The sequence below is a fragment of the Aplidium turbinatum genome, chromosome 3, assembly GCF_918807975.1.
Source record: "Aplidium turbinatum chromosome 3, kaAplTurb1.1, whole genome shotgun sequence".
Lineage (NCBI taxonomy): Eukaryota > Metazoa > Chordata > Ascidiacea > Aplousobranchia > Polyclinidae > Aplidium > Aplidium turbinatum.
The window spans coordinates 31,256,483-31,274,616 of record NC_137474.1 but is presented as its reverse complement, the minus strand read 5'-3'; positions in this window follow the sequence as shown (position 1 = coordinate 31,274,616).

Sequence of the window (18,134 nt, the reverse complement as noted above, 5' to 3'; positions counted from 1 at the left end):
ACCATTATCAAAAGTTTATTTGCAATGATAAAAACATTAAACGACAGCCAATTAATAGAACATGTTATTGTTTATTAAAGTGCTAACTTTCATTTTTATATCTTATTTAATATGCGCGCAATCGTTGTTCGAAGACAGCCCCCCAACGAAGCTTTTGCCCAATGCATTTCAATGGCGAATCGATCGTCTTCCAGTTCACGCCCTGCGTGATCACGATAATTAATTGTCTCCCATTTATTCATTTCTTGCTCAATTTTAACAGATTTGCTATCGTTGAAAAGCACAAGCATAGATCTAACCAACTAAGTTAATACCAAGTCCCAAAATACTACTAGCTCCATCTGGTGGCCACCTAAACTTGACCAAATTCAAACCATTATCAAAAGTTTATTTGCAATGATAAAAACATTAAACGACAGCCAATTAAAAGAACATGTTACTGTTTATTGAAGGGCTAACTTTCATTTTTATACCTTATTTAATATATGAGCAATCGTTGTTCGAAGACAGCCCCCCAACGAAGCTTTTGCCCAATGCATTTCAATGGCGAATCGATCGTCTTCCAGTTCACGCCCTGCGTGATCAATGGATAATTAATCGATCGTCTTACAGTTCAAGCCCTGCATGTTCACGATAATTAATTGTCTCCCATTTATTCATTTCTTGCTCAATTTCAACAGATTTGCTATCGTTGAAAAGCACAAGCATAGATCTAACCAACTAAGTTAATACCAAGTGCCAAAATACTACTACCTCCATCTGGTGGCCACCTAAACTTGACCAAATTCAAACCATTATCAAAAGTTTATTTGCAATGATAAAAACATTAAACGACAGCCAATTAAAAGAACATGTTACTGTTTATTGAAGGGCTAACTTTCATTTTTATATCTTATTGAATATATGAGCAATCGTTGTTCGAAGACAGCCCCCCAACGAAGCTTTTGCCCAATGCATTTCAATGGCGAATCGATCGTCTTCCAGTTTACGCCCTGCGTGATCAATGGCGAATCGATCGTCTTCCAGTTCACGCCCTGCGTGATCACGATAATTAATTATCTCCCATTTATTCATTTCTTGCTCAATTTCAACAGATTTGCTATCGTTGAAAAGCACAAGCATAGATCTATCCAACTAAGTTAATACCAAGTGCCAAAATACTACTAGCTCCATCTGGTGGCCACCTAAACTTGACCAAATTCAAACCATTATCAAAAGTTTATTTGCAATGATAAAAACATTAAACGACAGCCAATTAAAAGAACATGTTGCTGTTTATTGAAGTGCTAACTTTCATTTTTATATCTTATTCAATATGCGCGCAATCGTTGTTCGAAGACAGCCCCTAAACGAAGCTTTTGCCCAATGCATTTCAATGGCAAATCGATCGTCTTCCAGTTCACGCCCTGCATGTTCACGATAATTAATTGTCTCCCATTTATTCATTTCTTGCTCAATTTCAACAGATTTGCTATGGTTGAAAAGCACAAGCATAGATCTAACCAACTAAGTTAATACCAAGTCCCAAAATACTACTAGCTCCATCTGGTGGCCACCTAAACTTGACCAAATTCAAACCATTATCAAAAGTTTATTTGCAATGATAAAAACATTAAACGACAGCCAATTAAAAGAACATGTTACTGTTTATTGAAGTGCTAACTTTCATTTTTATATCTTATTTAATATGCGCGCAATCGTTGTTCGAAGACAGCCCCCCAACGAAGCTTTTGCCCAATGCATTTCAATGGCGAATCGATCGTCTTCCAGTTCACGCTCTGTGTGATCACGAAAAATAATTGTCTCCCATTTATTCATTTCTTGCTCAATTTCAACAGATTTGCTATCGTTGAAAAGCACAAGCATAGGTTTAACCAACTAAGTTAATACCAAGTCCCAAAATACTACTAGCTCCATCTGGTGGCCACCTAAACTTAACCAAATTCAGACCATTATCAAAAGAAAAATTTTCAGTAGGGGTACGAAGAGTCATTCCGGGCCACCCTCTCACTCCTGGCCCCCTTTGTTTTTGGGAAAGCGCGTGATTTTTCTTTGGCGAATTGCACACCATACAACATTTTACTGCAGAATTGGTCATCTGTGCGCAATAATAGCATCAGGCTGCAATAAAACTATTATTTAGTGTTTTGTGTTGTGCATAGCCTATCATGTGATCTGTCCCTCGCCAATTTGCGTAGGCTATCCTGCATTGAATTCGTGTGTCAGTTGTTGATGCCGGTGCTGTTGAGAGGTGTCGCTTGTAGCTTACAGCTTTAATGCAAAATTTTCAAATTTTTTCATTTATTTCTCTTAGATGTAGCCTATAATCAACCCTGATGGGGACACTATGATTTGGTGTCGAAAACGTTGGATTTAGTAGTTTTTTTCTTGTTTTTTTGTGTGTTTAATAAAAAGTGTTAAATCCACTAACGTTACTGAGTGTTATATGTATCTGGTACTACAAGTCAAGCTCTCTACCAAGGCTCAAACATAACATCTTGTCAAAACATCATCAAATTAATCGTCTGACCAATAAGCTTTCTTCATTAACTTTTGTATTCACCACATGCCTAGCAGAGGTGAACGAAGTTACTTTTTTTTGACTCGGTTCCGTTCCTGCTCCAAAAGTATTGACTCCGGCTCTTGCTCCAACTCCGAAATTCATTTTGAAGTGAAATAAGCGTGAAACTACCTTTTTCAAATAATTTTTAAAAAACACAAAAAAGCCCAAAAACACCCGAGCTTTTTAAAAAAAGCCCGGGTGTTTCTCAACCCTGCTTTTGCTTCCCTATGTCCTCCTCCCCCGAACAGGAGAAAAACCAATTTTTACGATTTAATTTTGGGTGCTTTAAAACGGAACATTTTTGCACGTAAAGCAATAAATCACCACTTTGGGCCCCTAATTTGCGCGCAATGCACTCAATTACTTTTCCGGGCCCTTTTGCTACATTACGGGCCCCCCAGGACTAAAGGATAACAACTTTTATGCTTGAATTTAGTCGTTTAGGGTGGTTTTAACCATCATTTTTTCGCGTAAAGTATAAAATCACAATTTCGGGCCTCCCAACAATCACAGGCCTGGGCCCTCAAGGGTACGCCGTACCCTCAGTACCCCTTCTCATAGGCCCTGGGTCTCCAAGCAAAATATTCAAACACAAACGGTTTTGGAACAACAAATATTCGTGCTTGTACAAAAAGCATACTATGTGGCTTCAGGCCACACCATCACTATTGATGAACACGAATATTTGCCATTTGTTGATAACGTACAGATCTGTTCGGAGGATTTGTTGAGGAATCAGCATCAAATCGGTGGACCTGGCCACATCGTCGCTATCGATGAGTCCTTGGTGGCCAGACGAAAACGAGGAAATTCACAAGGGCGCCCAGTGCCACAGCAGTGGATTTTTGGCGGGATTGACACCACAACAAAGTAAGTTATATATTATGTGCATGTTTACGCACAACAACTATACCTACGCCTAGTCAACTACGTTCGAGCAGGTGAGCAATATCACTTGGGCTTGGGATTTGAAGGAATATTTGACAACACTTTTATTTAACCCACCCTCCTTAGGGCACGTTCTTTTGCTTCTCAATGCCTGTAGATGTCCCTAGTAAAATTGTGCTATTAGAGAATGCTTCATCGTAATGGTATCGCGGCGGGACAGGGCTACACTGGAGGCAGAAATTCTACGCCACATCGCACCAGGAACAGAGATTCATTTCGATGAATGGGGTGGATACTCCAACTTGTCTAGTGAGTGTTTCTTGTAGTTCTATTTTAAAATGACATACACTAACATGTAAACACTTAACGTAGATTATGTTAAACATTAAATGGATTGGATGAAGTACATAAAGTGCATGTAGATTAAACATTTGTGTAGACTAGGTGTACTGAGAGTAAAAATGTGTAGGGAGATGTGGCACCTATGGGACAAATATGACATTATTTCTAATAAACGTTATTTTAAAGCAAATCATGAACTAAAGCAATTTTATTGCAAAGTTTAGTCATTGTTTCATAACATGAAATCAAAACAGTGATGACTGTAGGCTAATATTCTTTATTGTTTGTTTTTTTCATTATTAAAAAGTGTCAGATAACTGTCCCATAGGTTGCTTACATACATGATCAATGGGACAAGGGGCTATGTCCCAGGGGACACTTTGCTAGATACATCAATTGATTGTCAAGGGTATGATGGAATGAAAGAGACTCAAGAGAAAAAGAAGCAGAACTTGTTTTCTTGGTTTTCATCAATAAATAGACCCGCTTTTCTTTTCAGACATGATGAAATAAGACACTTTAAAGGTTCAATGAATTAAAATCTAAAAAGGTAGCCTATATACTTTTGCCATGATCTATAGCAAAGTGTAGTGTAATAAGGCTTTTCAAGATTGTACAAAATAAAGCAGTAGCTCTTATCTACATCCCTAGTGAAAAATACTTTTTAAGTGAAAAAAATTCCTTTCAGCCTTAAAATAACGTAGGAATATGTCCCAAAAGTGATTGCTTGCACAGCCCATTGGTCATTCAAACACCAGTTTGTGTTTAGCTTGTCTGAAGACATATCACAGTACAATATGTACTTTTCTGTTGTGATAACATCAGACCCAACCATATGGCTTAAACTGTCATGCCAGGTCCCACTTGATACAACTTATTCATAGTGTAAAAACTGTTAACAACAGTTAACTATTTAAAGTTACTTTGGGAGCAGAAAAAACAATCAACTGACCTCGCCACTTAACTGCACAGCTCCTTTTCAAAAAGCACGATGGCTCATGTCAAAAGAATTATGCATCCATTAAAAATAAATTTACCAATTTAACATGTTTTTGTTATTTCTATTTGGAAACCGTTGCAGCAAGCATTTTACGCTGAAATTTATTTAAAGTTGTTTTCGTATTTTTTTAGATCTTGGATATCGCCACCAGGGCCCACAAGAGGGGGGGACAACCGGTGCATTGCACCGGGGCCCGGTGAGTTCAAGGGGGCCCGACAAAATGTCTAAATTCACGCGTTAAAGTTGATTTCAACGATTTTGCATAAAATGTTGTTTTTTATATTAGTTCCGTATTTCGATTGGGCCCCCTCATGGGTATGCCCTTTTTTAAAACTACAGAATTTTCAATTTTTTGGGTTCAAGGGGCCCGACAAAATGTTTAAATTTGCGTGCTCTGGTCGATTTTGCATAAAATATTGTTTTTTATGTTAGTTTCATATTTCGATTGGGCCCCCCATGGGTAGTCTATAGATGCCCTTTTCAAAACTACAAAATTTGCAACTTTTTGAGTTCATAGGGCCCGACAAAATGTTTAAATTTGCGTGCTCAGGTCAATTTTGCATAAAATATTGTTTTTTTATATTAGTTTCTTGTTTCGATTGGGCCCCCTCATGGGTAGGCTATGCCCTTTTTCAAAACTACAGAATTTTAAATTTTTTGAGTTCAAAGGGCCCGACAAAATGTTTAAATTTGCGTGCTCAGGTCGATTTTGCATAAAATATTGTTTTTTACATTAACGGTAATTTCAATTGGCCCCCCTCATGGGTAGGATGCCCTTTTTCAAAACTACAGAATTTTCAATTTTTTTTAGTTCAAAGGGCCCGACAAAATGTTTAAATTTGCATGCTCAGGTCGATTTTCCATAAAATATTGTTTTTTTATATTACCCGTAGTTTCATATTTCGATTGGGCCCCCTCATGGGTATGCCCTTTTTCAAAACTACAGAATTTTCACTTTGTTGAGTTCAAGGGGCCCGACAAAATGTTTAAATTTGCATGCTCAGGTCGATTTTGCATAAAATATTGTTTTTTACTTCATATTATATTAGTTTCGTATTTTGGTTGGGCCCCCTCATGGGTATGCTCTTTTTTATGACTACAGAATTTTCAATTTTTTACTTTCAGGGGGGCCTGACAAAATGTTTAAATTTGCGTGCCAAGGTCGATTTTGCATGAAATATTATGTTTTATGTTAGTTTCGAATTTCGATTGGGCCCATCATTGGGATTCTTTTTTAAAAAACTACGAAAAACACATATATATATTGCAGTGTGAATGTTTTAATTTCAGTGGTGTTTTAATGTGAATATTTGGGTGCGTACGGTATGTTTTAATAAGCAATTGATTGATCAGGTTAGGTTACAGTCATTACACAGAAGGTATTTCATGCATTTTTCTGACATCTTGTCAATTTATGACACAAGCAAGCAGTGACAGTTATGTGTAATCATGTTGAACTGGTACAATTTTAGTTGTAGATAATCTTGTTATAGTGTGATATTTTAAGAGTTCAGAAAATAGTAAAAAGTACCGGTATTAAAATATTGTTGGAATTGCTTAGCAAGAAGTCGTTACTGTCACTTTTTCAGTGCAAAAATGCTGAAGTGTTTTTTTGGATACTATACAGAAATCATGGAACTTCTCTAAGATAGCCTGAGACAGTACAGTATTTTTGAGTTTTTAGGACTTGAATGATTTTGCTATATTGGAATGCAAGCAAGTTTCGTGGAAGCAGTGCTGGAAAATAATTTTGTCCTTGTAGCAGGGCCAAATGTCATAGCAGTCTAACAAAAATCGAAAAAAAGTTAAAAGATTAGTGATAAGTGTGATTTTTTGAGTAAAAAATCATAGATCTTTATTTCTGCTGAAGTAGGTACAGTTTCTTTTGACAGAATCAGAAGTGTCCTAATTGCAATGCAACTTACTTTTTCCAGCACTGCAGAAAGGTGTTGATTTTCAAAAATGTGCTTAGTAGGCAAACAAATATTTTTTTATATATCTTAAGTTTTCCTTTTCCTTTGTTTTCACTAAGAATTTCTTAGCAGTTGTCTCCAGCCAGGCCAATCCAATCTTACTCTTGAATTTCAGGAACAGTGTCAATATTGACTCAAAACAGCTATTCTGTATGTATTTATGCAGAGTATTTTTAAAGGTATCGATACATAGTATAGTGATATATGTAGTATGTAGGTACATTTACATTGGTAGGACTTGAAAATAGAAATATATTCAACTTTGTTTTCTACTGATCGCTTGCTGTAGAAATGAAGAGAAATTGACCCTTAATCGTGCTTGAATGCAGTTTCACTCAAACAAGCAAAGAAAACTAAAGGAGTAAAAATAAGAAGCAGCCTATTGATCCAGAAATGAAGTTGGTATATATATATATATTTCTTAATGTCGTGAACAATAGCAATGCATTCATCCAAGTTTGGTCTCCTAGTCTCTGCTGATTTTAAGGTCAGAAATGATATTGTACGGTATGTTAGTGTAAAGCTGTAAGCATACATATGCAATGCTACATATGTATGTCAGCCATGCCGGATAGTGTTGCCATTTTTATCTTCAAAGTGGATATTTTTACCCACTCTTTGTCATGGTTACAATCAGGTATTGCCAGAGTTAGGATTAAAGTTAAGAAGGGTTAAGGTAAGGGTTAGAGTTAGGAATAAGGTTAGGGTTTTGATCTTTGCCCAGGACTAAAAAAAAATTCCAAAATATGATACCGTACAAGTTTTTGTTTTCAACAGCTATAAACTTTTCCTCAAATTTAGGCAGAATTCCTTATCTGGCAACACTATTGAGGCTATATTTAAATGCCACTATGTAAAAGCCACAGCCTTTTATCTTTGTGTATAACTAGTGTGTATCTGTGAATTTAAAGTCATAAACACCACTACAATACTGCATTCTTTGTGAAATGGTGGAGTGTTAATACTTTAACCTAATGTATTCTTTGTATTATTTTTTAAACAGGTCTGGTTTTAAAATAAAAACACAGTGCAGAACACCATGTATGCATTGGCCTTGTGGATTAACGCGCACCGCAAATTTTGCTTGTGATTTATGAGATATCATGCGACATGTCGCGCTGGGGGGCCCGGCAGCAACATCTGCACCGGGGCCCGGCAGGGCTCTTGGAGGCCCTGATCGCCACCAAACGGTCAACAATCACCATCATTATGTTTCGGCCACAGGGGTTCATACGAGCCACATTGAAAACCTGTGGCTGAATTGTAAACGGAAATTTAAAAGAATGGGTGGCACCACAAGGCACATGATACCTGGGTATCTTGATGAATTTATGTGGCGACATCAGTTTCCACGGGGACGACATTTTCCTGAAGCTCTATGCGCCATAAGGGAGTCCTACCCCTTACTGTAGCCGCCACATCGTCCATTTGCCAAAAAAAAACAGCCCTTTTCAGGGCTACCTAATGATAAAAAAGAGTTGCTGCCCACATACTTTGTGATATTTATTCTATAACAAACAAATTAGGCTAACAAAAGTGCAATGTCAGATGAAACAAAATAATTTTTTTAAGTTACGTTTGTAACATGATTTTTGTGTGTCAACGTTTAAAATTTGGACCTATGAATCATTTTGTTTACACACACGGATGCCTTTGGGAAAATGACTTCGTGTGGTAATGAAAGAACACGAGAATGCAAGCCCAAGTCATTTCATTACGGTTTCGTTACTTTCCTTTGATCCATATTTAAGCCTAGGTTTATTAGGCTTAGCCTATCTGTTGTGAAAAAAATTCTTGGCTAAGCATTGAACAAAACATAAGGATCCGCACCCACTGTCTCGCTGGTTGTTGTTGCTTTTTATTATTTGCAGAGGTTTCTCCATCCAAATAGGAACAATTTTCTGGCTCCTGCACTTGGAGCTGACATCACTTGCTTCCTCAACCGAGCTTTTCCAGTTGATGTCGACTGAGGGCCGAGTGACAAAAATTCTCCCACGACCTCACAAAGGATCAAAGTTCTACACCGCTCTAGAGCACACATCGCTTTCCTATTGATCAGTGTTTGTTACATTACTTGATTCGGACAAGCCATTACACCACCAATTAGGCTATTTGTGTGCCTGATCCTAATCCTTTTTATGACTTTAGCATTTTTTCAATATAAATGGGAAACAATTATCATCGTGATCACGCAATGTGAATCCAGAAAGACGATCGATTTGTCATTGAAATGCATTGTGCAAAAGCTTCGTTGGGGGGCTGTCTTCGAACAACGATTGCTCATATATTAAATAAGATATAAAAATGAAAGTTAGCCCTTCAATAAACAGTAACATGTTCTTTTAATTGGTTGTCATTTAATGTTTTTATCATTGCAAATAAACTTTTGATAATGGTTTGAATTTGGTCAAGCTTAGGTGGCCATCAGATAGAGCTAGTAGTATTTTGGGACTTGGTATTAACTTAGTTGGTTAGATCTATGCTTGTGCTTTTCAACGATAGCAAATCTGTTGAAATTGAGCAAGAAATGAATAAATGGGAGACAATTAATTATCGGGATCACGCAGGGCGTGAACTGGAAGACGATCGATTCGCCATTGAAATGCATTGGGCAAAAGCTTCGTTGGGAGGCTGTCTTCGAACAACGATTGCGCGCATATTGAATAAGATATAAAAATGAAAGTTAGCACTTCAATAAACAGCAACATGTTCTTTTAATTGGTTGTCGTTTAATGTTTTTATCATTGCAAATAAACTTTTGATAATGGTTTGCATGTGGTCAAGTTTAAGTAGCCACCAGATGGAGCTAGTAGTATTTTGGGACTTGGTATTAACTTAGTTGGTTAGATCTATGCTTGTGCTTTTCAACGATAGCAAATCTGTTGAAATTGAGCAAGAAATGAATAAATGGGAGACAATTAATTATCGTGAACATGCAGGGCGTGAACTGGAAGACGATCGATTCGCCATTGATCACGCAGGGCGTGAACTGGAAGACGATCGATTCGCCATTGAAATGCATTGGGCAAAAGCTTCGTTGGGGGGCTGTCTTCGAACAACGATTACTCATATATTAAATAAGGTATAACAATGAAAGTTAGCCCTTCAATAAACAGTAACATGTCCTTTTAATTGGTTGTCATTTAATGTTTTTATCATTGCAAATAAACTTTTGATAATGGTTTGAATTTGGTCAAGTTTAGGTGGCCACCAGATGGAGCTAGTAGTATTTTGGGACTTGGTATTAACTTAGTTGGTTAGATCTATGCTTGTGCTTTTCAACGATAGCAAATCTGTTGAAATTGAGCAAGAAATGAATAAATGGGAGACAATTAATTATCGTGATCACGCAGGGCGTGAACTGGAAGACGATCGATTCGCCATTGAAATGCATTGGGCAAAAGCTTCGTTGGGGGGCTGTCTTCGAACAACGATTGCGCGCATATTGAATAAGATATAAAAATGAAAGTTAGCACTTCAATAAACAATAACATGTCCTTTTAATTGGCTGTCGTTTAATGTTTTTATCATTGCAAATAAACTTTTGATAATTGTTTGAATTTGGTCAAGTTTAGGTGGCCACCAGATGAAGCTAGTAGTATTTTGGGACTTGGTATTAACTTAGTTGGTTAGATCTATGCTTGTGCTTTTCAACGATACCAAATCTGTTGAAATTGAGCAAGAAATGAATAAATGGGAGACAATTAATTATCGTGATCACGCAGGGCGTGAACTGGAAGACGATCGATTCGCCATTGAAATGCATTGGGCAAAAGCTTCGTTTAGGGGCTGTCTTCGAACAACGATTTCGCGCATATTGAATAAGATATAAAAATGAAAGTTAGCAATTCAATAAACAATAACATGTTCTTTTAATTGGCTGTCGTTTAATGTTTTTATCATTGCAAATAAATTTTTGATAATGGTTTGAATTTGGTCAAGTTTAGGTGGCCACCAGATGGAGCTAGTAGTATTTTGAGACTTGGTATTAACTTAGTTGGTTAGATCTATGCTTGTGCTTTTCAACGATAGCAAATCTGTTGAAATTGAGCAAGAAATGAATAAATGGGAGACAATTAATTATCGTGATCACGCAGGGCGTGAACTGGAAGACGATCGATTCGCCATTGAAATGCATTGGGCAAAAGCTTCGTTGGGGGGCTGTCTTCGAACAACGATTGCTCATATATTAAATAAGGTATAAAAATGAAAGTTAGCCCTTCAATAAACAGTAACATGTTCTTTTAATTGGCTGTCGTTTAATGTTTTTATCATTGCAAATAAACTTTTGATAATGGTTTGAATTTGGTCAAGTTTAGGTGGCCACCAGATGGAGCTAGTAGTATTTTGGGACTTGGTATTAACTTAGTTGGTTAGATCTATGCTTGTGCTTTTCAACGATCGCAAATTTGTTTAAATTGAAAAACAAATCAGTAAATGGGAGACAATTTCCTTCTGGTGTGTTTCACTGCATTTCCATCCCGCATTTATCATTGCAAATAAACTTTTGATAATGGTTTGAATTTGGTCAAGTTTAGGTGGCCACCAGATGGAGCTAGTAGTATTTTGGGACTTGGTATTAACTTAGTTGGTTAGATCTATGCTTGTGCTTTTCAACGATAGCAAATCTGTTGAAATTGAGCAAGAAATGAATAAATGGGAGACAATTAATTATCGTGATCACGCAGGGCGTGAACTGGAAGACGATCGATTCGCCATTGAAATGCATTGGGCAAAAGCTTCGTTGGGGGGCTGTCTTCGAACAACGATTGCTCATATATTAAATAAGGTATAAAAATGAAAGTTAGCCCTTCAATAAACAGTAACATGTTCTTTTAATTGGCTGTCGTTTAATGTTTTTATCATTGCAAATAAACTTTTGATAATGGTTTGAATTTGGTCAAGTTTAGGTGGCCACCAGATGGAGCTAGTAGTATTTTGGGACTTGGTATTAACTTAGTTGGTTAGATCTATGCTTGTGCTTTTCAACGATCGCAAATTTGTTTAAATTGAAAAACAAATCAGTAAATGGGAGACAATTTCCTTCTGGTGTGTTTCACTGCATTTCCATCCCGCATTTCCTCCTTCATAATAGTCCATTCCAATGTGTGTGACGGTTTATGACGTCATCATTTTGTCCGGTTGACCAACAGGGTGTTTTTGTTTGTTTGTTTTTGTTTGTTTATCTTTATCCTGCATTGCGGGAAAGCGGACTTGAGCGCTATGCATCGGTGTACGCCTTCCGACATACACCTGACCCACGCTGCAGCCGACGGCAATGTCTGTTTCCGGTTGTCAACTTTACTTATGACGTAAATTTGGTACTACCCATTACTCGAAATCGATCACTAGGTAGAGGCAATTATCGTAAAGTTTCTTGCCCAGAGAAACAACAGCAAGTGTGGGTGGCTGGAGTCGAACATGCTGGCTGGAGTCGAACATGCTTGTGGAAGAGCACCCGTTATTGAAGTTGTTAACGTTAGTATGTTTTATTAGCAACGTTATTAACATTATTGAACAATTTGGCTCTTTTTTACCCAGTTTGGCCCTTTTTTCGACATTGCTTGGCTCTTTTTCTCAAAAGCTGTCTGACAACCCTGGTAACATTAGCCAACAAACGCCTTGTGCTAATTAACATAACACGGTTAATTTAATTTATTAAAATAAATTTATAATTATATTTATAATGATGTAACGTATAGGCCTAGTATTTGGCCTGTGTGTGTGTGTGTGTGGTCAACACCACTGCGGCAGTAATTAGTACATTAATAATTAATCCAACAGTGTAACTGCGATTGGTGCGATATACCGTAATCATTTAGTTCACTCACATTTGAACACCAAAATTAATCTGCATTTTTCTTGACTGAAACCTAGATAGCAAAAAGTGTATTTTTTATATTGTTTCAACGTTTGCAGATGGTAAATCAACTTGAAAATTGTTGTCCGTTGGTTGGTTTCACTTTGTTTGAATATATAACTGTAATATATCAATGAGAGCAAAATAAAACCTTCTTGGTGGATGTCACACCCAGTGGCGTACGCAGGGGGGGGGCCATTGGGCCATGCCCCCCCTTAGAAAAGTTTTAGTAGTTAATGACGTAGATTAAGGCATTTAATATGTTTTGCATTGCTCTGTCAAAGCAATTACTGTAACCAGGGTTGCAAGTCGATATTGAAAAAAGTAGGGGATAAATCGATATCGATAGTCAAACAAAAAAGTAGAGAAATATCCGATTTCGATAGCTTCCCAAAAAAGTAGAGAAATATCCGATTTCGATAGCCTTCCAAAAAAGTAGAGAAATATCCGATTTCAATAGCCTCCCAAAAAAGTAGAGAATAAAGAATAGGCTAATCGATGTTAAACGATAAACGCAATTAAAAAAAATACAAATCAAGTAAGTTATCTGATTTTATACTGCCTACCAGTGCTTCCTTTCTCCTCAATCATGCATAACTTCAAACAAAATGCTAATTCTTTCAACTCCGCTTGATCGGTATTGTTCAATTATCGTTTTTCTCGCATGAGCGTCAAAATATGCTATAATATCTTTGTCCGTCGTATGTTATTAAGTAAAATTAAAGGCTTGAAAAAAGTCGCAAAACAATCGAACAAAGAATATCGATTCACATAAAAAAAAAGTAAAGAAAAATCATAAACGATATTGGTGGAAAAAAGAAAAGACTATGACGTAATCGATAGCCTATTGAAAAAGTAGAGAATAGCGCTATCGAATAGCGATTTGGAACCGATGCTTGCATCCCTGACTGTAACAATGTTGTTTTATAGACTAAGCCAATACGAAATACATAGCACAATCCACCTACCCCACCCCAGGTATGCCAATGTAGCACAGTGTTCTGTAAGCCTATTATAGTGATTAGTGAGAGAGAAATGGATTAAGTCTAAACTAGGGATATCAGTGGCATAGCCAAGGGGGGGGTTGGGCCTTGGGGGTTACAACCCCACTTTGGCACGCGTGTGACGTCACGGTATTGAGAATGATGCTTTCAGTCTCTTTATGCTTGGGAATGATGGTTTCAGTCTAAAAAAAACTTGCCTAATTTTAAACAAAACTGCATTAAAAGAGCGAGAGTTTTGCCAATACCAAACAGCTCAGCCAGGAATTAACAAGAAGAAAACATAGAGACTTAGCTTTATTTCCGAAAAATGCCGAAGAAAACATGATCTTATCCTTTTGCTATGCCACCTGACAGCACCATTTTACAGGAATATTCATACCCACATTTTTGTTGAAAATGCTCTCAAAATGCACCAAATTCAAAGTAATTTTTCAAAATTTTCTGGGGGAGGCCCCCCAGACCCCTCGCCGCTGGGTGTCGTCTTAAGCAAACATGCCGTCGGGCTTCGCCCGCCGGTCGTCAAAACCCCCCCTTTCAAAATTCTTGGCTACGCTACTCTCAATGGCCCCCCCCTTAAGAAAATCCTGCGTACGCCACTGGTCACACCACACCATTTATCGCAGGGATACTGAAACAGCGACTGCATTGCGTGAGTCTCCACATTATTAGTTTCTACTGCAGAGTTAACCACCATTAAATTGAGACATTTAACAAGAAAAGGTTCGGAAAGCTGTCAATACAGCGCACTATTTATTTCATGTTTTAAAAGGCATAATTTGTGCTCCAAACAATACCTTGACTGTGTTTGACGTTTGAATCATTTTTTTACAAAAAAATTCTAAACTGTTATAATACAGCATAGAAATTATTTTAGATTCGAATCCCAACTATTTAAAAATGCTCAATCGCTAAGTGTTTATGTCACTCTTGTCACTATCAGTAGAGCCACTATAGTGGCTCTGGTGTCAGAGTGGCTTGATGTTTCCCGCAATAGTTAAATGATTTCTGCTTTGATTTTTTTATCATTGTTTTTAAAAAAAAGTTCAAAAACAACTTAAACAAGTTATTTTTTCAACTTTAAATTTTGGAAAGTGGCGGAGTTGCACTGAAAGAAATATACTGTAGTGCCTTTTTGCTACTGCTACTACCAGGGGCGCGGGAAGTAGGGGTGCTCAAGGGGCTGCAGCCCCCCCTAGAGCAAATTCAGCCCCCCCTGGAATTTTCTATAATTGCTTCAGCCCCCCCTAGAAAACTCTGACAATTCAATAAGGTAGGCCTACATAACATATTTTCAGACATTTTTTTGAACAATAATTGCTACGATGAATCGAGTTCCTATTAGGCTACGTGTGGTCGCTCTCATCCTTCGCAATAAAGAGTCGTCAATCACAGAGGGAGCTACACCTCGCAGTAGCCGTAGCTTACTAGCCACCCTCCCTACTAACACGGCGGTCCATAGTTTATTGGACATCATTTTGCAATATTTACATTTCATGCGTACTTCTGAACATTACAATAATATATACATGATATTGCTTTGTCATGTGTCTGACTGACATGACAGAAGATAGTGCAATGAGAGGAGACGCACATGCAAGCATATTCGACTTGGTAGAACAAGCACGCACGATGTGGCTTTATTTTGCGATTACCTGCAGCGGTGAAGTTTTTCAGCCTGCAGAAGCCGTCGCAAGACAGCTCCAAAACAAGAAGATCTTTGCTTCTTCAGCTTTGAAATCAATCACCATTCTCCGCGAACGGATCAAAAATCTCAGAAAAGATGAATCCGTTTCCAAGCTTATGGAAGCAGCGAACGTATTTGCATCTGTCAATGACCTAAAGACGTCAAAGGATATCCGAGTGAGCAAAACTCCAGCAAAACTTCGAAACACAGAGGAATCGGATGCTATGTCTTCTGCGGGAGAAGGAACGTGGAAACGACAATACATCGAAGTCCTTGATTTGGTTCAAGTTGAGATTGCTCGAAGATTCGACCAAGCGGATCTGCACACAGCATCCAACAGAGAGAAGGCCCTTCTGAGCTGTGCAAACGGTGAGGAAAGATCTAATACTGAGATTAGCTTACCCGATGCCATCAGAAAAAATCATTGAAATCCCTGTGTTTCTTGAAAAAAAAAATACCAGCACTGTAGTCCTAACAAACATGGACAATAAAGTCCCTCTCAAACATCAGGAGTTGTATGTAAACAAGAAACGGATGCAAACACCATATAGAAAAAGAATGCACAGCCAACAGAGAAAATGGCCCTTCTGAGCTGTGCAAACGGTGAGGAAAGATCTGATGCTGAGATCAGCTTACCCGATGCCATCAGAAAAAATCGCCTAAAAACGGAACTTACCGTACTTTGCTCAGCGATGTTGTAAGTGGAAAAACCGCAAACACCGTTCAAAAGGTTGCTGAGATACTATCGCAACTAAACCTTCAAACTCTAAATCTTTTCAAAGAAACGCGAAAATTCGTGGAGCTCTGCCTATGCTTCTCGGTTTCAGCTGCATCATCACAACGTTCTTTTTCTCATCTAAAACGCTTAAAAATGTGGTTGAAAAGCTCAATGACACAAAAAGGACTCACGATAGGCTACTCATGTTGCGTTGATGCATGTCCACCAAAACATTTTGGACACTGTCGATGTCAAAGATCTCCTGACACAGTTCATAGAGAAAACACCTGAACTGAGCGAAAATCAATCTTCGGAAGCGTGTGAGAGCTCATTTCCACAAACTGTCGTTTTCATATCACTTTCTAATTTGTTCGTTTACATTTTAATTTCCTGAACAGCCTTTTTGTTGTTTGCCGTTCTTCATTTGGTACAATTTACAATGTGTGTGTTTTGGCGTCGTTTTTTAAACAGGAGGCGCCTGGATGCCCACTAACAGTTTTAAATGTTCTCTCACATAAAGGGGGGTCTGGGGGGCGAAGCCCCCCAGAAGCTGACAACACTATGGCAGCCTCAGCCCCCCCTAGAGAAAAATAGTTCCCGCGCCACTGGCTACTACTACATTAAAAAAAAAGTAACGCCGCTACTCCAACAAGAATGTAGCGCCACTACTTCTACCAACAAAGTAGCATCACTGCAAAAGTACCACATTACTGCCCACTAACCAGTGATTCCTACTCAATGCAAAAACCACACAGGGTCATCAACCAAGTAGGCCACAATTTTCAATACGGTACTTTTCAAATAAGAGAAAAACAACAACTTATAAAAACAATGTAAATTAGTCTTAACAATAGAAACAAAAGTTTAAAAAAACATAAGACACGGAATGGCCCGTTTCGGTGAGTCCGATTCGGTGAGTCCAATCCCTATTCGGTGATTTTTTCAATTTTTTTTTAAATTATCGAGTACCGTAGCCTAATTATCATTGCCGTTTAGGGTTTAGAGGTTAGGAACTCACCGAATCGGATTCACCGAATCGGACTCACTGAATAGTAGCAGACCCCCTAAGACAGTGCTCTTCAACCTTTTTGTCCGTGGTACACCTTTTTTCAATTTTTAATAACTTCGTATACCTCACAAATAGCCTAGCAATGTTTAATTGTGCACAGGAATTAAAAAAAAAGTAATAATTAATTAATTGTTTGTTAAAGTGATTATAGTAGTCTTGAACTGGGCACAAGAAACTACTCATGCAAAAGTGGAAAAAACGTCAAAATTGAAGTTGATTTAATGGCTAGCTTCTTGTTGCATTGTTCGGCAAGTTGGACATAACGTGGTGTTAGCTCTTTCTCTATTCCTTCCCGCATTAAAGAATCAATGTCAAGTATCGAGTTTTGTTTGTTTGACATGATCTCAACAAGACTGGAAAATCCTTCTTCACACAAATAAGTGGTAGGCATCTGCACCAAGACATCAATGGCTTTTTGCACGAGATTTTTGTATTCGGGAAATTCAAGAAGAGAAAGCCAACATTCTGTGTAATCCACTTCTCGGAATGAGTATTTTTGATTTAAATCAGCCCGTAGTTCCAATAATTCCTCATCCTCAGTTGGTTTGTCATTAAATGGTTGGATAATCTACGAGTTTGCTTTCAGACATTGTTCGTTATCTTCAGGAAAATACGTATTCAAATTGTCGGCAAGTAATTTCAGGTGACCAACAATAAAGGCAGACAAGTTATCTTCAGTAGAAACGTCCTCAAACTCCCAGCTAGACTCTTTCATGTATTGACTTAATACAGGAAAGTCATTGAAGTTCCTCGACAAAGCATTCTCTTTTCAGAGTGCAAATTTCATCTTCAGCGCATTGATCTTGCTAGTTGACCGAAATATATCACCCCCTCTCTCTTGAAGAATGATGTTCACTTGGTTCAAACGATCAAAAATCGACGCCAAGTATGCCAATTTTGCAATCCAGAATATGTCACGAAACTTGGAAGCCCTTGGGTCTCCGTGTTCAGTGTAAAATGCCCCTAATTGTTCGCGAAGTTCAAACACACGGGAAAGAACTTTCCCTCGCGATACCCACCGTACCTCTGTTGT